The following is a 23623-nucleotide window of genomic DNA, read 5'->3' on the forward strand; positions in this document are numbered from 1 at the left end:
GGAAAACAGTATATTTGACCCGAAAACCCGAAACAGAACAAAATGCTTCTAAAGCTAACAGATAATTTCTATCTAGTTTTTTTTTTAAAAAAAAAGAAAAATCAGCCTGAAAAGAAGATTGACAGTTTCCTAAACTGGTGTCGTTTTTAGGCATAAAGAAATGGATGTTGGATGCAAACAGGGCTGCACTGTATGTTTGCGAAAGATAGGATTTTGGTGCCAGCTACGGGAAGCAATCGAACAGGGCTGTTTTGTTGTCATTTTGAAAACCAAAACAAGACAAGAAAAGGAATCCTCTAAATACATTTTAAAAGGTTAAGTTCAGACCTATTTAATTATCACGTGGATTTGGAATTGCAGGCATTAAAAAAAACGCCTTTTACCTTCCTTTTACTTTTGTCTAAGAAAGCCATTATGTATGTTCCCCTAAGACGAGGAGGTGAAGCTCAGCAGAGGATGGAGAGCAGCTGAGAGCTTTTAGGAGTCCTACAAATAGATCAAGCGACACAACTGTCACATATATGTAGAAGGCCTAGGTTGGTCTCATTCAGGCTCCTTGGTTGTTGTTTCAAGCTCTGTGAACCCCTAAGAGCCCAGGTTAGGTGTTTCTGTGGATTTTCCTGCGATGTCCTTGACTTCTCTGGCTCCTACAATCCTTCCTCCCTCTCTCCAGCAGGATTCTCTGAGCTCAGGCTAATGTTTGCCTGGGGATCTAAATTTGTTTCCATCAGTTACTGGATGAAGGCTCTCTGATGACAGTTGGGGTAGTTACCAATTTGGCAATAGGAGATGGCCAGTTCAGACTGCATATCCACCATTGCTAGGAGTTTAGCTGGGTCATCCATGGAGATGTATGGGAGTTTCCCTTGTGTCAGGGTTCTACCTGACCCTGAAGTGCCCCCCCCCCCTTTCCAGCCATCTTTCAGTACTTTGTCCCTCCACCCACCTCCCAACCAATTCTTCAAGTTCCCATCCCCTCCTGCTCCAAGTCCACCCAGGATATATCTTCTATCTCCCCTTTCCAGGGAGGTCCATGCATCCCACGTTGGGCCCTCCTGGTTGCCTAGCCTCTCTGGGTCTTGGGGGCCTGCTTCTTTCTGAACAGAAACAGGAGGAGTGGGTTGAGGAGGAGGGTACTGGGGCGGTAGAGGAAAAAAAATGGGAGGAGAGAAGGAAAGGGGAAAATAAAAACAAAACCAAACCAAAATAACAAAACAAAACAATCACATAAACATGGCAATTAGTTTGCTGACTGATGTGGGGGAGTTAACTTGTAAATAAAAGTATTGAATTACAGCTTGTCTGTTGTGGTTCACACCTGTAATCCCAGCACTTGAAAAGCAGAGGTGGATCTCTGTGAGTTCAAGGCCAGCCTGGCCTACAGTTCTAGGACAGCTAGGACACACAGTGGAAACCCTGTCTTGAAAACAACAACAACAACAACAACAAACAAAATCCCTCCAGAAAGAATCCACAAACAAAAAAGTGCTAAATTACAAAGGTTAAAAAAACCCTATAGTTTTGTGTGTAAGGACGATTTGTGTGCATGTGTGTCCTTGCACCACTTGTGTCTGTTGTCCGTGGAGGCCAGGAGAGGGCACTGGATCCCACAGAATGGTAGCTTCCTATGCCTGTGAGCTGCCACATATGGGCTGGGGACTGAACCCAGGTCCTCTGGGAGAGCAGCCAGTGCTCCTAACCACGGAGCCGTCTCTCCAGCCCCTCTTCCTACTTTTAAAATTAGTTAAGTTAGTACACAAGAAACCCAAGCAGTGGGTTCAACGATGACATTTCATACATCTGTGTCAGTAAGTGTTGTTCTAATTCATTTCCTTCCCCCAAACCCTCACTTCTGGGTGGCTTCCTTTCTCCTCCGAACCCTTCTTCTTTTACTTTCATAGTACATATGTGTTTTCCTTGCCAGATGAGAATTCTTCCTAGATTTGCTTTCTAATTATCATAATCCTCCCAGTACCCACCCTATGGCATGAAATGACACCAGAGTGGACTGGGTTTGGAGGACGGTACTTAGAGGTGCTGTTATGGTGACGGTGAGCATGTGTGCGGTGCAGAAGTTGATATGATGGATGGATTCACTCGTGCTGCTATGGAAAGACTACTGGGGTTTGAATGTGGAAGGTAATGAGTTGGAAAAATAGGTTTATAAAAATCACCAGCTTCAGTGTTCTATAAAACTTATTCTTCTAGAACACATTGTTCCTTAAGATTATGGGATAGTTTTATGCTCTCCTTGCTTTATTTATTCGCTCACGTTTTTCTGAGCAGCTTTTGTGATGCTCTTTCTATCTCTGCGCTTAGATGTATGAGGAGAGAGGATATGCTTTTCCAGGTTTTTGAATTTAAAAATGAACTTTATTGAAGCATAATTTGCATATAATAAAATGCATCCATTTTTATGGTTGGCCGAGTTGCAAGAAATGGAGCCTGTCATGTAATCACTATCACAATGAAACAGGAACCGTTTTCCTTCAGAAAGCTTTCTGTGTCTCTCTGTAGTCCCTCATGTCATGTGTACAACCCCCCACCCCCCATGGATAGTCATGGATCTGTTTTTGGCCACGGTCAAGTTTGTCAAGCATTCAATTATAGGATCATCTTTCTTGTTCAATGTTGTCTTCTTAAATCTCCCTCTGTGGTCTTTATAGATAGAGCCGTGAAGCTGCACTCAGTGATGCCCATGTTGTCCTGATGTCTCTAAGCCTGTCACTATGTCTGTCTTCTCATTCTTCTTCAGACATGCTCTTGATTCTTTTTCTGTTACATAATCATATTGTGGAGTCTGGAAGACTATAGACTCTGGTAGACTGTAGTCTCTGGCAGACTGTAGGTGCTGGAAGACTGTAGACTCTGGAAGACTGTAGACACTGGAAGACTGTAAACTATCTGCAAGCATTTGCCCAAGACATTTATTTCTTCCAGAGTTGAAAACCTTCTGACCTTCAAATTTGAATAATACTACCTTTCAGAAGGCGCATTTGAGGTAGTAGAGAAGAATCCTTTTAAATTATAATTTGATGGCCCCTTTATGTCTATAACTATTGCAACACCCATGTAAAATCTGAGAAAAAGTAAAATCACACAGGAAACCAGAAGCTATTTTCAAAGTTATCTTTATTATAATATACTCTAATTTGTGAAATTTGAATAAAATGTTAAAAATTTAAAATTGTGAATACATTTAGGTGATTATCAGAATGAGTCCACATTGATTATCCCATCTTAAAATTTTCATATCCCAGAAACCATCTTTATAATATGTGTTTTTCTTTGGGTATTCATGTGAAGGACAGCATGCTTGTATTTAGTGCTACTTTATTTGTGGCAGTAGGAGGGAGCTACTTAGGAGCACTAATTTAAATGTATTTCAGTTGGCATCTAATTGGGTTTAGATGTTCAGAGATGCATACATAGATATGTAATTAGAGGCTTTATAATGGTAAATGTACAAGAGAATGGTCTTTCAGTGTACTTTTCTGTTGAAAAATCTTCCCAGGTATGGGATCCCTAAGATTTTCCTCTGCTTGACTCCATCTTTGTCTTAATATCTCTCTCTCTCTCTCTCTCTCTCTCTCTCTCTCTCTCTCTCTCTCTCTCTCTCTCTCTCTAAGCAACAGAAGCAAGGCTTGTTGATTTGTTCCTTTTGAGTAACAAGTTGCTTCATTGTGCTTGAGACATGTGACATGTATTCCGTGGAGCTTGTTTGTGTGGTAGAAACATCTGTTTAGTTGCTTCTGTAATATCTATTTTTGTTGGTAATCTTTCAAAGGGAAGATCCACTTGTAAGCTGCTCACAGTTCTGGTACAGAGCCATGCTGTCCTGGTGTTTTCTGAATCCTTTTAGTGCAGCACCACCACCCGTGGCCAACAGTGATCTGATCCACAGGGTTTCTGGGTTCTTCTCATCTATTTCAGATCTCCGAATTCATGACTTGATATTCAGTACTTGTTTTAGTTGTTGTGATATGATTAGTATTAACTTGTCATTTTTCTCCCGTTTTTTTAATCATATTTCCTGTTATGCAATGTATCAGTCAGATGGTATAATGATGACCTTTTAATAACTGTGCCTCTTTGGTAATCTATGCATATCTGCACATGCACCAACACACATGACAACACACATACCACACACACCACACAGGCAGCGCCACCCACCCACCACCACCACCACTACCTCCACCACTGCTACCACCACCACCACTACCTTCACCACCACCACTACTACCACTACCACCATTACCTTCACCACTACCACCTCCACCACCACTATCACCCCTACCTTCACCACTACCACAATGTACAAACACCCCTTACACCCTCATTTTCCTTTGTGCCTGCCTTCTTGTCTCTCTGGCATCACAGATTAGGATCTGCTTTGTCTCCCCTCTTCTTCCCTCCCTGTCCTGGTCCTTATCTTGACCCCTTCCATAAATTTCTCCATAGGGTGAAACTGTAGCAGAGCTCTATGGAGCTCTTTAGACTTCCCCAAAGTACACAAGCAGAGGTTGGTCAGAGGACATAATACAAGTTATCACTTGATGATGTGAGCAAATAATGGTTAGTATATTTATATAAAGAAGCCGAAGAAAAAGTTTTTATTGTACACCTTTCCCCCGCCCCAAACTCAGTCACAAGAAAGGCGCCGAGAGGTTTTGTGACAGCTACAAGACGCAGAGTGCATTAATCACACTGCATTAAGACAATAAGAAGCAAAGGTTGAAACCTTAAACTTTCGGAGATGAGTCACATTGTAATGGTGCTATTTATCTTCACATTTCCCCACAAAATGAAAGAGCAGTCCTCCCGTAGTCACAATTATATTAACACATTTGAAAGATTTTGCAATTAAGGTTGAGAGATTATGAGTCAATTTAGGTCAAGAGGAAAAGTCAGCTTTTTTTTTTTTTTTTTTAAGTTCAAGCTCTTTACTGTAATGGGAAAAAGTTTTGAAGAAGAGCTCTGTGTCTCTCATTTCTGTTTTGCCTGCATCTAAAGAGCTGGGCCATCACTGGCAAGGGCCTCAGTCTGTAGTTCTCACTTCCTGGCTCCCATTTTCCTTATTCTCAGACAAGACTCGTGACTAATTGGGTCACTGAACTGACTTTGGTACTTAACACTCAAGTTCAGTCCTGAATTCTTCTTTCCATCTAAACGTTATGCTTAGTTCTCATACATGTTTCGTTAACAAAGTCTTGCAGTCCTTATTACACACATGGCTTAACTTTTACCGTAGAGAAGCTCATCTCAGAGATCCTGCCTTGTATGTTACGTTGAGAGGGTTGGTGATGTAGCATGTTCATAGGTCAGTCATGGTGAAGGAATGACAATGATTGCAGGAGGCTGCTTGACCGTGTCTCATTATGGGAACCTGAATAATGGGACTTCCGTGCAGCACTTAACAGAGGAAGGTGGCAGATATGGAGCTGGATGTCATGGTCTGCTCAGTAACAGAAGCTTTGTGACTTTTCACCCTGTTACTGTATCACTAATGCTACCTTCTTCTCTTGTGCATTCATTTTTAATTTCAGTGGTTGGTTCTGGCCCTTGTTTTTCTTTATAGTCATGGAGTAAGAAAAATCTGATTTGCCTCGACAGTTATAGTTTCTACATGTTGCACAGAGCTCTATGTGCTGGGTCACCTTTGAGTGATTAATAATTATAGTTTTTCATGAATGTGTTCAAAACAGTGCAAACGCATTTGTAAAATCAGACAAGGCTTGACCAAGTAATTGTGTGATAGTGACATATGGTTTATATGAATGGTACACTATAATCGATTGCTGAGTTTAGAAAATAATCAACTAGTTAGATATATGCACCCAGCAGAGATTTACGATGGGAAAAGATTTTTTTATGCTATTTGTCCTATCTCCATGTGTGAAGATGTCCTATGACATCTAATCAATTAGTATTGATAGGTTTGTATACCCTCCTACTGCAATTAGTAGATACCGCTTTCTGAGAGTTGGTAGATTTACATCCTTGCTTTCCTGTGAGAAAGATATTGAACAGAGAACAGAACAGATAGCAAGACAGATAGATCTTCAAACATTTTGCATTTATTAATCATCCATTCAATGCCATAACTCTGGGTATATTCTTCCACATTTTCCTGATGAGAAGAATGGAGTCCACAGGTATGAGACCACCTGTGAGAGCCAGGCAGCTCCGAAAGCATAAAGCTGGGGTCTGGGATTCAGAATCTGTCTCTGGAACCAGAATAATACTTGATAATAATAATAAGAAGAAGAACTTGCAATAATACTTTCTACTTTCCCCAAAGCTTTTTTCTCTCTGTCTCTCTGTCTGTCTCTTAGTCTCTGAGTCTCTGTTTTTTTCTCTCTCTCTCTCTTTACCTCTCTCACTCCTTCATCTCCTGGCTTGAGTTTTTGGCAGGGTGACTCTCTGTATGGCAAATATTTCCCTTCCCTTCCTAGGTACATGTATGTTAAAATGGAAACATGTTTTCTATAAAATATTCTTTCTAGAAAAGGCGGATATGAGAATGGTCCTGTTTTACTATGGCTAGACTGGGGCCTAGAAGCCGAGCAAACCCTTCATCTTTGTACGGTGTTTGGGATTCCAGTGGCAGATGATTCTGAACCGAAACTGTCAAGAAAATGTTTTTGTGTAGTGCGATGGCTAGATAGGACTTCTGGGGCCTGGCAAGAGGAAGGACAGAGCTTTGAGGATCTGCTAACTCATAAAATATGAACAGTCCTTCCCTGATAATCTCTCTTCTATTTACAGTCACCTGTGAACAAGGAAGAGAAGCGTTCGGTTCACTGAATGTTGTACAAGATTAACTCAAAGGGCTGGAGCTATGGCTCAGCCATGAAAGTACTTGCTGTGTGCTAGCAGAGAACCAGGGTTCAGATCCTTGCACTCACATCGGTTGGTTCAGAAGCACCTGTAACTCTAGCTCTCTTCTGTGAGCATCCTCACATACACATGCACACACACATACATATAAATAAAAACGTTTAAAAACATCTAAAAATACAGGTGAGTTAGAATCGCTCAATCTAGTTTGTAGTGGAGTGAGGACTGATCTCAGTAGTTTTACTTCATGGATGAATGGAGCATAAATGTTTACAAGGTAGGAGGGGTCTTAAGTAAAGCAGAAATTCCATGGTAGAATTCAGCCACAGCTTAGTTCCTCAACCCAGCATATATAGCACAGAAGCAAGGTAAGGCATTAAATGTCTATTTGAGAAAAAGGAAGGAACTGTAAAATGAACAGTAGCAATGATGTATCTGTGATACAGGCATGCTGTGAAAAACTACAGAATATATGGAAAGGGATTTTTCACAAATGAGAGAACTCCCTCACAACAATCTACTTATTCAGTTAAATAGAAAATGGCAAGTCCTAAGAAACAATTATTGCCATGGGAATTACAAAATATTTTAAATATTGAGTTTTGTTAGCATATGTGTGTGCTCACAAATGCTGCAGAACGGTTGACTTTTCCAGACTCAATTTCCTTCCTTCTCTACCCTGTTTATGCTTTGCAAGAAGAATGTACACAATCAGCAGGTTCTCCACCTTTCTGGATTCTAGTTGACTTTGGCCACTTGGAAGTCCAGGCTGACAGTTGGAGGAAGGGAGAAACTGAGGCTGGCTTTTTTTTTTGTTTATTACCTTGTACTTTTGTTAAGAGCTTTTCTAGGATATGCTAGATCGAAGTTCATTTATTTATTCTTTTGTAGGGGTGGGGTGTGCTTTTTCTCTGGATGACTTTCTATGGGTTCCAACAATGAGTCTGTCCTCTTGCCCCTTCATGTCTACATTTGATAATAGCTCCAACTCTTCGTAGCACTTCGTGTCTATGTTGTGCAATATGCCATAGTTCCCAAACTTCAGCACGAGTTAGAATTCCTGAAGGGATTGTTAAAACACGTCACTGTGCTTTGGTGGCAGCTCTTCTGATTTGCTAGGTCTGAGGTGAGACCCTGTGTATATTCTAACAAGTTCCTGGTGCTGGCTGCCATTGCTCCAGAGCCCTGCGGTTTCCTCATGCTTCGACTTCAGCTTCATTAAATCAGCCCTTTATTAAATTTTGTTTCCATTCTTCTAATTTGGGCATACCATCTGTTTAATACTGGGACCTTGCCTAGCTCTCTTTCCCGTGTATCAAAAATGGTCCTGGTAAACAGAACCGAAGTGATATTCTGGAATTAATTTTGTTACATATTCCATCAGTGCAGTAGAAGAAAGTGAGGGAATGCTGGTCATGGTGTGTTATGCTGTTACAATTATTTAGATTATCAATGGTAATGTGTCATGAACCGTAGAAGGGAAGATAAATGACGGAGATCAAGTATCTGTGATTGTAGCTGTATATCAATGGCAACATATTTACTTCTGTGTTTTGTTTGAATGAATAAAACATATATTTATTATGTGAGCAGGATACTTTAAATTATATGCCCAGAGTATAGTGACAAAAGCAAGGTGATTTAAAAATACTTATTTTTGTGTGTGTGAAGAACACAGAATAGACTGTTGGAGTCTTTTGTAAACAAATCATGTAGAGTGGGATGGCTCAGCAGGTCTTAACCACTACTATTTGTGTGGCCATAGGATTAGGTGATTCATTGGAACTTGGTCAGGTCATCAGTGGGCACAGAGCTAAAGGCAGCGGTTTCTCCTCTTCTTTTCATTTTTTTGAGATTATAAAAATTATTATTATTAACATTTCTGTCTTCCCTCTCCTCCCTCCAAGCCTTCCTGTATACACCTTCTTACTCCCCTTCAAGTTTATGGCCTCTTTTTCCATCCATTGTTATTGCATACATTTGTACTTACATATATACTGCTAAGTATAACCCGTTGAGTCCATAGAATATCTCTTGTATGTATGCTTTCATGGCAGCGTCCTCTTCTTGGATCTACCATTAGCAGGTAGTCAGTAGAGATGGATTAGACCCCAGGAGGCCCTCCTCCATCCATGTCTGCTGTGGATGGCTAGTTCTTGTGTAAACCTAGTGTGATCATCTGTGGTTGGTGTGAACTTGTGATCACACTGCTCTGTCTTGACTAGTACCTGAAATTTCATACCCTATCTTCTTTTGACTCTTATATTCCCCATTCCTCTTTTGCAATGTATCCTGAGCCTTAGCAGGGGCACATGGAAAAAGAGGCCATAAACTTGAAGGGGAGTAAGAAGGCGTATACAGGAAGGCTTGGAGGGAGGAGAGGGAAGACAGAAATGTTAATAATAATAATTTTTATAATCTCAAAAAAATGAAAAGAAGAGGAATGGGGAATATAAATATAAATTTAATTAAGTATAAATATCTTGTTTAGGACTGAGGACTCATCCATCACTGTTCTTAGCCATTAGCATTTTTGTATAGCCACAAGTCTCTACATTACCATTCCTGGAAAGAGGCTTCTCTGACTAAGGTTAAGGTTAGTGCGTGTGTAAGAATTTAAATGTAAGTATTCAGAAGTCAGTTTGACAGTATGTTAGTTTGCTAAACCATAGTATTCGGTCCCTTGTCCCCACTATGTTCTCCCCTGCTATGGACTTTTGGCCAGGTTTATAGTACCAGACATGGATTCTCTTCTATGGAACTAGTCTCAAACGGAGGGAACAGTTACCCCCCATAACAGTGATGCTACTTTTGCACAGGTGGGCACATCTTGCCTGGGAAGGCCACTGATGTCCACCCCTTCCTGCAACCTGTAGAACGCCATCTGGGACTGGGAAAGCTGGCTGGCAGGAGGGAGCTTCCAGCTTAGTTTCGTCTTAGTTCCAGCTGGATTTCGATATGATGTGTTCAAAGTGTCTAGAGTTTGCGGTGCTTGACTCTTATTGTCTAGTTCTAATGGGAAACTGAGATGAAAGGCAAGAAACTATGCTGTTTGGGGCCACCTTTGGGGCCTCCCCCACAAACTTATACGTTAGATATCCATTTTGTTTTTTGAAAATTTGTACAACTTGACCAATATCTCCCCCATCCCTGCTTCTCTGGCTCTTGGTATCCCCTGTTGTATTACTTCAACGAGTTAAGCGTTTAGATTCTCTAAGTAGTGAGATTGTGCAGTATTTGCCTTTCTGTTCAGACTTCATTTTACTTAACACAATGGTCTCAGAGCTGATATGTGTTGATAATAAAGGTTTCCATTCTATTTGTTTACTTATTTATTTTTAATGTTACATGTATGAAAGCTTTGCCTGAACGTCAGTCTGTGCACCATGTGTATGCAGTGCCCATAAAGGCAGGGAAGAGTGTTGGGTCTCCTGGAATAGAGTTAAAACACATGGTTCCGAATCACCATCTGGGTGCTGGGAATCAAAATCAGGTCCTCTGGAAGGTCAGTCAATGCTCTGAACTGCTGAGCCATCTCTCCAGCCCCTCCTTCCATTTGAAAAGACTGAGCAGTATTCTACTGTACATAGAGGACACTGTAGCCTCTTGATGGCTACTTAGTTTGATTTCATGTTTTACTGTTGTAAATATTATTTCAGTGAATGTGGGAGTGCAGATATTTCTTATATCTTTTTTCACATATTTTGGTTATCTAGCTGCTGGTGAGATTTCTGGATTAGACACTGGATTTGACTCTTTGAGGTAACCCTGTACTTTCCCCAGACACTGGTTGTAGTTTGACTCTTTGAGGTACCCCTGTACTATTTCCCAGTATTTTTATGCTAATTTAAATCCCCACTAACTAAATACAAGGGCTCCTCTTTTTTCGCATCTTCTCTAACCCTTATGGCCTTTAGCCTTTTTGATAATAGCTAGTCTAAGAGGTGCAAGGTAGAATCTCATTGTGGTCTTTAAACAACTAAAGGTTACAGAGTTCCCTAGTTCTTTCTTATGACCCTAGGGAAATTCAATAGAATAAAGGACATGTTTAAAATTGTGACTATTCAACAATGTTGCATGGTATATGTGCACAATAAATTTGTTTTATTAAAAGTTTAAAAATCAGTAAATAAAAATATCTCATTTGTCTTTTAAATATATATTTATTAACTTCAGACCCCAGCTCTGTCACCTCTTACTGACTACACAGAGTTTGATTAGGGAGTACAAGCCTGCCTCAAGAGGAATACTTTAACCAGGAAGAGCATTCAAGACCCCCTCAATCTACATTGGCATGTAGAGGTTGTCAATAGACTTCCTGTCGATCGCTTTCTACTAGTGCATTGGCCTTGGCTTTGGGGTTTAGTACGTCATCTCTAGTATTTGGGAGAGGCATCAGTAGACTATAAATACAGTAACTGGAGTCTGAACCCAGCATTGACCCAGAGCCAATGAGATAGAAATGCTCGAGACTCTCTGACCCACTACAGAGGAAAGAATTCAAAACTCCATGGAAAAGAAAATATAGAAATGGAGTAATAAATACTCTGGACTTCTTAGGAATGCCAGAGCATGAAAGCAATGGCAGCTCTCTGAGTGCTTGTGCAGTTTCTGTCCTCTCTGGGAAGCAGATTGCAGGTTCTGTTACAGTGGAACAGGTTCCCATAGGATTCATGCAGCTCTGGAGACAAAGATACAAGTTGCCAGCCCTGCGTTACTAGCAAGATGTTTGAATTTTCAGTTTGCCACAGGTGTGAGACTTTCACTTGCAAAGATGTGGGAGAGTGGCTTCCTGTCTTTCTTTTGTGATGGAAACTATTTATCAAACCTTCCTCTGTGTGGTACCCACTTTGATGGTTTAGGAAACTCAGGTTGTGGGGGTGGAGAGACAGCGAATAGCTTGCCTCTCTTGCAGAGGATTCTAGTTTCATTGTCCCAGCACACCATGTCATTATCACTGTAATTCCAGCTCCAAGGGCATCTGACTACCTGTTCTGTATGTGCATTTGGGTTCACATTGATCTCTGAAAACAGCCAACTCTGCAGTTACAACAATACAGATATTGTACTTGGTCTTAGTCAAAAGGCCGAGATACTATGATGGTTAGTTTTATGTCATTTTGACACAAGCAAGAGTTATTTGAAAGGAGGGAACCTTAATTGAGAAAAAATGCCTTCGTACAATCTGGCTGTAAGGCATTTTCCCTTAATTGAGAAAAAAATGTCTTCATATGTTCTGGCTGTAAGACATTTTTTTAATTAGTGATTGATGGGGGAAGCCCATCCCATTGTGGGTGGTGCTGTCCCTGGACTGGTGGCTCTGAAAGCAGGCGGAACAACCCATGATGAGTAAACCAGTCAGCAGCACCTTCCATGGCCTCTGCATCAGCTCCTGCCTCCGGGCTCCTGCCCTGTTTGAGTTCCTGTCCTGACCCCCTTCAGTGATGGACTATACTGTGGACATGTGAGCCAAATAAACCCTTTCCTTTCAACTTGCTTTTGGTTATGGTGTGTTGTAGTAATTCGAGTCCTGCCACCCAGCTAGCTTTACCCGAAATAATTACACGGACACTGTATTCTTTTAAGCACTGCTTGGCCCATTTCTATCTAGCCTCTTTTAGGCTAACTCTTGCACCTGGACTAGCCCATCTCTAATAATCTGCTGTAGCCCACAAGGTGGCTTACCAGGGAGATTCTAGCCTACATCCATCCTGGGTTGGAGCTTCATCGCGTGTGCCTCAGAGAGCAGAGCTCTTGCCTCTGTCCGCAAGAGTGGAGCATCGTGTCTCTCTGAGGCATCTGCCCCCGAGTGGAGAGCTGTCGAGTCTCTGAGCTCACTTCCTCTTCCTCCCAGAGTTCTGTTCTGTTTGCTCCTCCCACCTATGTTTTAACCTATCAGGGCAAGCAGCTTCTTTATTTAATTAACCAATGACCTTCCTCCATCAGTGTGTCTTTGCAGCAATAGAAATCCTGATTAGGAAAGAAGCCATACTAATGATGTGATTTACAATTATCACATGTACTCACTCATAAGTGGTTTTTAAACATAAAACAAAGAAAACCAGCCTACAGACCACAATCCCAGAGAATCCAGACAACAGTGAGGACCCTAAGAGAGACATACATGGATCTACTCTACGTGAGAAGTAGGAAAAGACAAGATCTCCTGAGATTGGGAGAGTGGGGACCATGGGAGAGGGTTGAAGGAGAGGAATGAAGAAGGGAGGGGAGCAGGGAAAAATGTGTAGCTCAATAAAATAAAAAAGGAGAAAAATAAAGATAAAGCAGTCTAAATACAATGAAATACATCTGTCCTTCAAGGTACTACCAGACACGTGTGGACAGAATTGTCCTGCGTTGTGGCAGGCCTAGAAATGTTTTGCCTTAATATTTCTGGATATAAGCCAATTCATATCTCAAGTCCTCCCCTTGGCCTTGCCATGTAGCTATAGGAATATATTTTCATTTTCCGTGAGGTCATAATTAAATATGTTCCTGTGACATGCTAATAAAGAGAAAGGATCTTGATTTATGGTCAGACCTTTAAGATACACCAAGACTAGCTGTAATTGGATAGGTGTACACCTTTCTGCAGAATGACTCTGAAAGCTAGTGGGAACGAGAAACTTAAAGAAAGTTTTGTTAGAAATCCAGCGTGGCTGCACACCGAGGGAAAGGAAATGTTTACATTTTCTGAGTTCTTGAACGCTGACTATGAACTTAAAGCGATCTTTCGAGACTTTAAATGCTATCATGGTGCCAGTAAAAGTAGAGATTTATAAGACTACTTGTTTTTGTTTATTGAGATGGGTGGGGTCTTCCTACATAGACTAGGCTGTCCTCAGACTAGTGACTGTCTCCCTGTTTCTGCCTCCAGAGTGCTGGGTTTTCAAACACAGATCACTATACTTTGACTATGGAAATCTTGGTGTAAATGTTCATATTAAAAATCTAACATTAATTCCCAGCCGCCAAATGAATAATGCGTATAGGTATAGTTAGTAACTGGTAGAAGCCCACTGTTGCCATGATCCATTAAATGAAGTCTGTAATGATAAAAGGGGTGCATATGAGTATATGTATTTGTATATACACACCAATATAAGACATTGTGTGCGTGTGCATGTGTGTGTGTGGTGTGTGTGTGTGCACTCACTGCTCATGTGGCTTCAGCTATCCTCTCTTCATGGGTGGAGACTAACACAACCCTCCTTGAATATGTTTTACTTTCCATTTTCACTGCAAAGGAGAAATAAGTAGTTGGCATTTACACAGCAGAGACAACAGTATCCAGGTTTTACTGTAAGTAATACACATTACTTTCATGTCACCGAATCATGTCACCCTATAATCCAAAGGGGCTTTGGTTTTGTTTTTATCCAGTATGCCGCCAAATATACCTATTTCTTTGATAGCATTATGATAATTCAATTTGATGGACAGGCAATAGTGAGTAACGTGTTCACCTTACAAAGATGCGCGTGCCAGGTTGGGAGATAACGTCCGGTAAGAAGCAAGCCCCTCTCACATGGATGATGGTCCTGGGATTACAGCGAGGCTAAATTGAGATATTTCTTCTAAAATAAAAAAAAAATTCTTCTCCCCCGCGCTTAAAACCCACCCACCACAAAGAGAGGTGTGGCGCGTGGTGAGAATTTGGGGTTTGAATATGGAATGTATCACTTTTGGGGTAGATTGCTGCTGCCTGCTGGCTGAATAAGCCCAGAGGCTGCCAGTTTGAGTGGAGCCAGAAGAAAGGCTGAAGAGCAAACTTTTCTGCCTCATGAATTTTATGAGTCAGCAGAATTAAAGCACCAGCCATGTATATGATAGACAGAGGCACTATTTGTGATTTCTGGCAAAGGCTGAAGGAGGCTCATGGCACAGGCTCCTGATCAAGCAGAACAACTTCTCTCTACCCGAAAAGCAGCTTTTCTGGCTTGTTTCTGGCCGCTAATACAGGCTGCATGCTTACATGATTATAAGACACAAGCTGTGTGTGTGTGTCTCCAACTGTTTGTCCTGAGCTAGGCATTATTTAATCCAATGACCCATAAAACTGGATGTTCTCCGTCTCATCCCATTGTAGGTCAGATGTGGCTGAAGAGCAGGTAAGAGCTAAACCAGAAGACACAGTGAAACCACGCTGGCAGGTTATTTACATGCCATAGTAATAATTCCCACTACTTAAACATTTCGTGTGTATGTGTGTGTGCCTGAACGTGTATGTATGAGCACCATGTGCAATCACGAGTCCTCAAACCATCAGAAGAGGGCATCAGATCCTTTAGAACTGGAGATACAGGTGGTTGAGTCACCATGTGGAAGCTGGGAATTGAACCTGGGTTCTCTGCAAGAACAGTAAATGCTATTAATAACTATGCCATCTCTCCAGCCCCCTATTTCCTACTACTTTTCTACCTCATCCTCAACCAATATCTCTTGTCCATTAGGTAATTTTAAGACATATTAGTAGAGAAGGAAGATGCATGCTTTTGATCTATGGGTAGATTTGTGTCATATTGAAATCAGCTATATTGCATGAAGAAAAGTCTAGGAAAGACAAGGGGAGAGCAGTCCTTCTAATGGACCGAACTCTAGGCACTGCCTCTAGGTGTTTATTTTGTCTAGATATGGAGATCCCTAAGGTATCAATATGCATTAAATTACGGAGATCATCTAACACACTGATTGGCTGGCCAAGGATGTAGAAAGACTAGAATAGTGAAGTTGGCAGCGGGAGGGATAGACGGTGTGAGGATATTCCTGTTTCAGATCATGCTAAGGCCTACCAGTGAGAGCCACAGAGGATGGAACGCTCAGTTGTTGGATGATGAGTGTCCCATTCTATGAATGCCACTCAGCATCCTTCTCCAGCTACTTTGTCATTTATTCAAAAAGCCCATATCCATTGTAAGTGTGGCTGAGTAGAGGTGGTGAAGGCCTTAACAGATAACTTGGGTTACACTGTTTTCTGGGTATCCAACTTGCAAAATCAGGGACCAACGCTAAAATCCTGGTAAAACATTGCTCTCATGGGATGATCCAGTTACCCTGCAGCTCTGACTCACATGAAATGAACTCCTCTCATTATGGAGGAGGCAGATTTTTGTTCCTGAAAAGAAAGACATGAAATTTGAATCATGTGCCTTTTCTACAATTTTTAGATATATGAACTATTTTATTCATTTGTTGATATACCCAGAAAATCATCTTCAACTAATACACTTCTTTACTGAGATAGTATTTATTGGACTGACCATATGTAGAACATACAGAATAGTTGGCTTAACAGAATCATGGGAAGGCCTCCCAAATGCTCAACTGAAAGGTGATGGGGGAAACGGTCAGGCTGAACTGCATTCAAGTATTGGCCACACATCAGTGTTATTTCTGAGAAATAGAAAAAAAAATGCTGTAACTTAATTGTGTTTTTATTTTCTAGAATCCTCCTTATTAAAATAATATATTGAATAATGGTAATCTCACAGGGTTTTTGGATCTCCTCGGAAATGTTGTGTTCCCCTCTTAGATGTCACAATGCTGTGACCCACTTACCCCAACTAAGTGCCATGAGTGGCCCTGGGTGTGCACGGTACAGTATGATACAGTAGAGTCTTTCCAAACCTCATTGGATAGCACGACTTATCGTCATCTGTGGGGACATTGTAAATATGCAGTGAAGAAGATTAAAAAATAGAATGATAGATTAACAGGCATTTATTTCTAACTTAAGCTCATTTTATTCATCTCAGTTATTTTCATCCGACGAATGAAAATACACATGGAAGCATTTAGGCCCTGAGAAGCAGCCTCAAGTCTTGACTTGATTGCCTGATATTGATTTCACTTGTGGCTTCGGCTGTGGGAGGCTAGGTATATTAGCGTTTTGTGAGAAATCTGACACTAAAGGAATTGAAGATTTTGTTTACTCTTAATAGGTGTATCTTGGTTTATCTATAATTTGTCTCAGCTGTTGTCCCTTAGAAACTCCCGGAGTACAAATGATCTCTGTCCTAACTTCGTACATGATTCAATTCAGAATCCCCCGTGACTCCTGGAAGCTACCTTAGCCTGCCTATGCTCATCTTACCATACGGTGACTGCATCCCTTAGCCATCAGGACTCCTTTCTTGTAAAAAGAGGCTGTGGAGTCCGGTAACTCCTGACCCATCTCAGTCAGTGGGTTTGCCCTTAGTCTTCTCCCCCCTGAGACCTTTGTTATTTTTCCTTTGCAGCATGTTCATTTTAATTTAAGAGGAATTTTTAAATACATGTTTCCTCACTGAAGTTAGGCGTGTATTTAGTGATCAAGAGCTGCTGACAATATTCCACCTCCAAAATTACATTAAAGAGAAGTCAGCTACCTGTAAGATATCAGCAATATTGTCACCTGAACAAGACCTACATGATGACATTGCCAGTTAACCTGCTGATGTAGAAGGGGAAAATTTCACAAGGCCCCACCCCTAGATGAAGACCTCTAGGTAAGGGCTGCTAACAGAGGAAGAATCAACCTTCTCCAGGGGTGAGAACTCTGATAGGTTATCCAGTCCCAAGTTGTAAACCCTAAGCACATGTACATATAAGTAACACTATATGAGTAACTACATATATATTAGTGCATGTACATGACACACACACACACACACACATACATAAAGAGACTGTGGAATTTTGGTAACACACACATATACATACACAGACAAATATGTAATAATAATTAAAGATGAGAACATAAATTTGAGAGCTAGTCAAGGGGACATGGGAGGAGTTGGAGGGGAGAGAGAAGGGCCTGGAAATAATGTTCATTCAATATTCAAAAGAAATTTTTGAAATAACAAAAAAATTAAAAAGCGGTACTTAGTAGTCAGTCTCTGTCTCTGTCTCTGTCTCTGTCTCTGTCTCTCTCTCTCTCTCTGCATTCTACTCAAGTTCATTTCAGAGGTGGTGTGCTTTTAATGTTAGGAATTTGGGGCGTGAATTATGACTTTAATGGAATCACTTAATTCGACTAAAACTCTGTGGCTTTACTTTTTAGCAATCCTGCCGAAGCAACAGAATAGTCTGCTTCTCTAATTTTCCTGAGCAGTACAGCAGTCATTAGCAAGCAGAATTAGAAGTGCACCTACCAATTACTGAACAAAAATTAGGGCCGTAAATAATGCACAGCATCTTGGCCTAATCCATGACTTTATCTGCTTATCTTCCTTATAAAATGAAGGCTGCTAAGGAATATTAACAACTGTTACTATTTGGAGTTAAACATTTATAAATCAAGTGAGTACTTTTCTCCCCAGGAAAGAAATCACTGAAATTGATTTAACTGGCAATGTCTTAAATCCTTTGAACTCCTATCTCAGGGGTAGAGCCAGGAACCTCTTTCCTATGATTATTTCTTGAATGTAAATTTTAGGTGCCTGTTAAGTTTGTGCATTTAATTTGGAAATAGGCATAGTTATATCTGTCTATTCATGTTCTCCTTTAAAAAAGACCCAAACACTTCATTTGTAAAAATGTTGATCAAAGGATTAATGTTTGAAAATATCCAATAAAGAGGATCTGGGAGGTGGAATGAAACAGACAGATATTATCGAGAGGATTAATTTGGTATTGTTGGATACATTTTAAAGTTTAAATTATCAGATGACTATATATATGCATATAGTGAAAACATTATCTTTTCCTCATGACTTATACACTTATCTCTACTGGTGTATTTGTTCTTGGTGTTATCATTCCTATGTGTATTTAATTGTAAAAATTATTAGTGATTTATTTTTTTTTTAAAAAACACGTGCTGGGTGTCCAAATAGTGCCAAACCCTGGGGAAGGGTGGCACGGGACCAGGGGATGGACAAGAACTCACTCTCTGTGTGCGAGAGGAAAATCTTCCAAGCAGAGTCAGTACCCTTGACTGGAGTTAGATAAGCCTTCAGGGGATTCTTCAAGGCGGTCCTCTTGCCATGTTCAGGGCCAGTCAGATGAAGGGTAACATGTCCTGGTCATAAATAATCTTTGACATCCTGAACTACTTAGAAATAAGAGATAATATCTAGTAAGGAAGTACATTATAAGAAATATTTATTAAATGAAACAAACTTAATTAAATTCTGTCCTGTAATAAAAATTGACATTCACTGATGGATACAATTTAAGCTGATTTTTATCTTTAAGCTTTATAGATTTTACTTGACTGGGGATCCTTCAAATCACCTTCTAAGAGGGCTTTTGAAGGAGTTTTCTTCAAAATGCTATGCTGGACAAATTCAATTTGCCAAAAAAAAAAAAAAAGTCTACTTGATCAAGATTAGAAGCTTTATTTTCAGGAATAACTATTTTGTATAGCCTAATGTCACCAAGAAAATAGGTATTTAAGTTCTTTTCAATTTAGAGAATTGTCTTCAGTTGTATTCACTATTCTTAACCTATTAATTTTCCGTGGGAATATATACAATTGAATATTCTAAAGCATAATGGTTAATTTCATTTGGTATTGAGTGAGGAGGAGTTTGAACAGTGTTGATAATTTCCAGTGTTCATCTTAGAGTTACATGAAAACTTTAGCTGGTACGTGGGGACCACCTGGGACCTACCTGTTTCATATCGACATTCAGAAATGTAGCTCTGTGACAGCCACATCTATTTTCATGTGAACTAAGATACACTGTCCAATTAACTACTTTTTGTTCCACGGCCACGAGTTAAATAAAGCTACAAGTAACATTTCTATAATGCCAGGCACTGGCAAATTAGTTCAAGTCCTTATATTATGTTCTCCTTGCAAGTCTTTAAGAAAGAGCCAATTAAGCGTTTCTAGACAGAAGAGTGGGAAGGAAGCTGATTTTGGAGATTGAAAGAGAAGACAACGTAGTGTTGTTTCGTTCTCAGGGTTGGCAAGTTATGCACATGCTAGATAGAACAAGAGTCATTGTCTTTGTCATTTCACACTAAATTATGGAACACTGCCTGGATTCTAATTTTGATTTTATACTTATGGAAAGTTGTTGTCATGGGTAGATATTATGCAGAAACGATGGCAATGTACAGTTCTCTCTCCTTGTATGCTCTTCTAACTAATCTTTGGATGTTTATGATAGATTGTTACATAGTATATGGTGCAGTTGGTTTTTTTACCCTGGGGGGGGGGAGCACCACCCAGCTCCTAAAGAAATACACAGAGACTTCTTACTTATGAATGCTCAGCCTTAGCTTGGCTTTTTTTCTAACTTAAATCGTCCCATCTCTCTTAACTACATTTTGCCTCTGTGATTTTTGCCTTCCTTTATTCTATATATCTTTCTTTTCTTCCTACTCTGTGGCTGGCTGAGTGGCTGGGTAACTAGCCTCTGGCATCCTCCTCTCTTCTTTTTCTTGTTCCTTGGTCTCTTCCTTAGATTTCTCCTACTTATTCTCTCTGCCTGGTAGCCTCATCTGTTTCTCTCTCTTGCCTATCTTTTGTTATTAGACCAATGAGTAACAGCTTCACAGAGTTAAGCAAATGCAACATAAAAAATGCAACACATCTTTGCATCATTAAACAAATATTCCACATCATAAACACATGTAAGACATCTTAAACTAATATTCCCCAACAATATTGAATCTAATGGTGTCAGGTACATAGACTATGAAGTACTATGTGAAGGAATAATGTACTAGTTGTGTGTTTATAAAGGTAGACTTAAGAATTAAACTTTTAAACGGGTCACAGGAAGCAAGACAAATTAACTTAAGATAAATCATTGTTAGCAATAACAGGGAGGAGCTCTAGGGAGTAAGAGCCAGGAGCACAAGGGAGAAGAGAAAAGCTTTAAAAACAAGTGGATGAGCACTTACTGTCGAGACTCACAGAAAACCAGCAGACCATGCTTGATTGCTCACATTTCATGCCAAGTTCACAGTTTTGGTCATTCAGTAGTCAATTGCTTTTCTCTAGCCTTGGACCACATTTGGTCACACTGCTAACTCAAGCTGTTCTACAGATGATTGTAACTATCACACTTGGAGAGCTCAAAATGGCTCAAACATTGTGCATATATTATTACATTCCCATGTTTTATTTTTACATATATTCCATGAAGTAGGTATTGCCATTACCATTTAGGAAAAAAGAAACCAAGACTTAGATCAATTTATTACATAGCCAAAAGTGGCCAGGGATATGACTTGAACTGTGTACACGGAATCTCTTTTTAAACCTTATTTTTTTCCTGCAATCTGTCATAGCATATGCTACAGTGTATGTTGAAAAAATAGAATTCTTCTAACTACATTATATCAGACCACCATTAACAGATAAAAAGACAGAAGAGTATCTATAATGAATATAGAGGCGAAAGTTCTCAACCAAATAGTGGCAAAATGAATCTTAGCATCACAACATAAGGATTATTCATTAAATCAAAGGAAATCTGTGGGCAGCAAGAAAGGTTCAACATATGCAAACCAATAGATACAGTAAAATTATGGTAGCAAAATGAAGGCCAAAATAATGTGATTATCTCAGTATATGGAGAAAAGGCATGTGATAGAATTCTGTAGCATGAACAATAAAAACCCAGAGACAGATATTGAAGTTCAAGCTGAAGAACAGAAGAACAAGGCTGCCAAGCCACTAGAGAGTACCTCTGCCAAGGCTCAGACAAACAAAGGGGCAATCCTATCCTCTGTGACTGCAGACTGCCTTGCTCTCCACCAGACCTCAGACTCAATGCTCTCCACCAAATCTCAGACTGCATTGAGCTCTTATCTCCTGCCTTATATTCCTCTCTCCACCCAGCCATATCACTCCTGTCTCCACCTCCCTAGTGCTGGGATTAAGGGTATGTGACTTCCAAGTGCTAGGATCACCTGTGTGTGAGCTCTGTTTCTCTTTTTAGACAGCTTCAATCTTGCACAGCCCAGGGTGTGTGCTGCCACTCCCTGGCCTCTAATGGCTTAGCTCTGTATTCTGATCTTCAGGCAAGCTAGTTTTTTTTTTTTAAGTTAAACCATACACAAAATATCACTATAGAATTCAGTAAGTCTTCATGAGAAAAACTGAACACATTGGGTACAGAAGGACAATACCACAACATAATAAAGGTCGTCTATAACAAGCCCAAGTCAAAGTCCATATTGAATGGAGAAAGGAAACTAGTACAGATGTGACGGTAACCAGCAGAGAGGTTCCAGATGTGGTGAGCCCACAAGTGTTATACAGTAAGTGTACAGCTGACAGATCTACTGGACTAATCCCAGGAAGTGTACATGCTCACACCCACTTTGACTAACCTGGTTTTGCAGAGCTACGGGCACATGTGTCCTTTGGATAAGTCACTGTCAATTCTGTAAAAATCTGGTGAAATCATGGCATTTCTCCCTTCTATAGTATCCCAACAGTGTATAACAGTGTATAAACCTGACTTTTCCTGTAGGGCAACACCGCCCCTGCACCAGCCACTCACCATGAAGCTGTGGTGTGAAAAGGATTCACTCAGTCAGACCTTTGTTCTCATAGCTAAAATCTACATAAAACTAGTCCCCCATATACCTTCTTTACTGACAGTACTCACTGATAAGAAAGGAGCCTCATACAGGAGGGAATATGTCTACTCTAACAGCAGACTCAGGAAGGTGTAATCTTCTGGTCTTCTGCTCTAAACAAGTTTACTAATATTCTGTATAAACCTTCCACCTTGGTTTCAACTAACGTAAGATCATTGCCTAGGAAATTAACTGTTTATTAGAGTTCAAGCGGAAGAACAGAAAGGTCTGAGTCACTAAAACTAGCTTCAGAGAGAAAATTTCTCTCCTGGGCACCCTGCTGAAGTCAAAAGCAAGGTTCCCAGAAGAGATTCCTTTTAACTCAACCAGCTAGATGTTAATGCAAATCAAGCCCACAGGTTAGTATAGTTACCAAGGCTGTGTTCCCAGCCACAGGGGAACTTCACAGTCACACCCCCCCTCTGAGAGCCTCTGCTTTATTGTGACTCTGTGAAAAAGCATGCTGAATCCTATTGTTATCACCTATAGGATTGTTAGCTTGTCTGTATGCCTATATAAACTGAAAGCTTTGTGGAAATGAGCCCTTAATGCTTATTCTTTCTTATGCTATACCCTCACCCCTTACCCCTATGCCTGATGCCTTGCCCTTAGCCTTGTGCTTGATCCCTACTCTTATGCATTGCCTTATTCATTACTTCTTATCCCTTATGCCTGATGCCCTTATGCCCCTATGCTACTGCTTTTTCTCCCTTCTTTCATCTTCCCCCAAGGAATAAAGAAACGTGCAGGAAGAACGCGTCCGAGTCAGCCAGTTTGTTCTACCCCTTAAATCCTGTTCCCAAGTCAGTTTTTGCTTGTCGTAAAAGTCCTGTTCTGAACCCTGAGGGAGTGCTGAGACTGGTACTCAGTAGCTCCCGATATCCATAGAGAACCTGAAATAGACCCGCTAGAGGATTCAGTTCCCCTACGTCTGGATATATACTCAAAGGAAACGAAATCGTTATGTCAAAGGGAGACTGGGATTCCCATGTTTATCACAGAGCTCTTCACAATGGCCAAGGTAAGGAATCAACTGAGGTACACGCTGGCAAATTAATGGATTAAAAAATGGGCTCTGATTTTTTGGAGTTGATCTTGTATCCTGCCACATTACTAAAGGTGTTTATCAGCTGTAAAAGTTCTTTGGTGGAGTTTTGGGGGTCGCTTATGTATACTATCATATCATCTGCAAATAACGAAAGTTTCACTTCTTCCTTTCCAATTCGAATCCCTTTGATCCCCTTATGTTGTC

General features: G+C 40.4%; 1 protein-coding gene across 1 annotated transcript in view; it reads left to right on the forward strand.

Annotated features, from left to right (window-relative positions):
• Positions 1-23623, forward strand: part of Ctnna3 (catenin alpha 3) — a 1290503-nt gene that overhangs the window by 168165 nt on the left and 1098715 nt on the right. The gene's annotated exons all lie outside the window — the stretch shown is intronic.

This window comes from Microtus ochrogaster, linkage group LG2 (genome assembly GCF_000317375.1).
Source record: "Microtus ochrogaster isolate Prairie Vole_2 linkage group LG2, MicOch1.0, whole genome shotgun sequence".
Lineage (NCBI taxonomy): Eukaryota > Metazoa > Chordata > Mammalia > Rodentia > Cricetidae > Microtus > Microtus ochrogaster.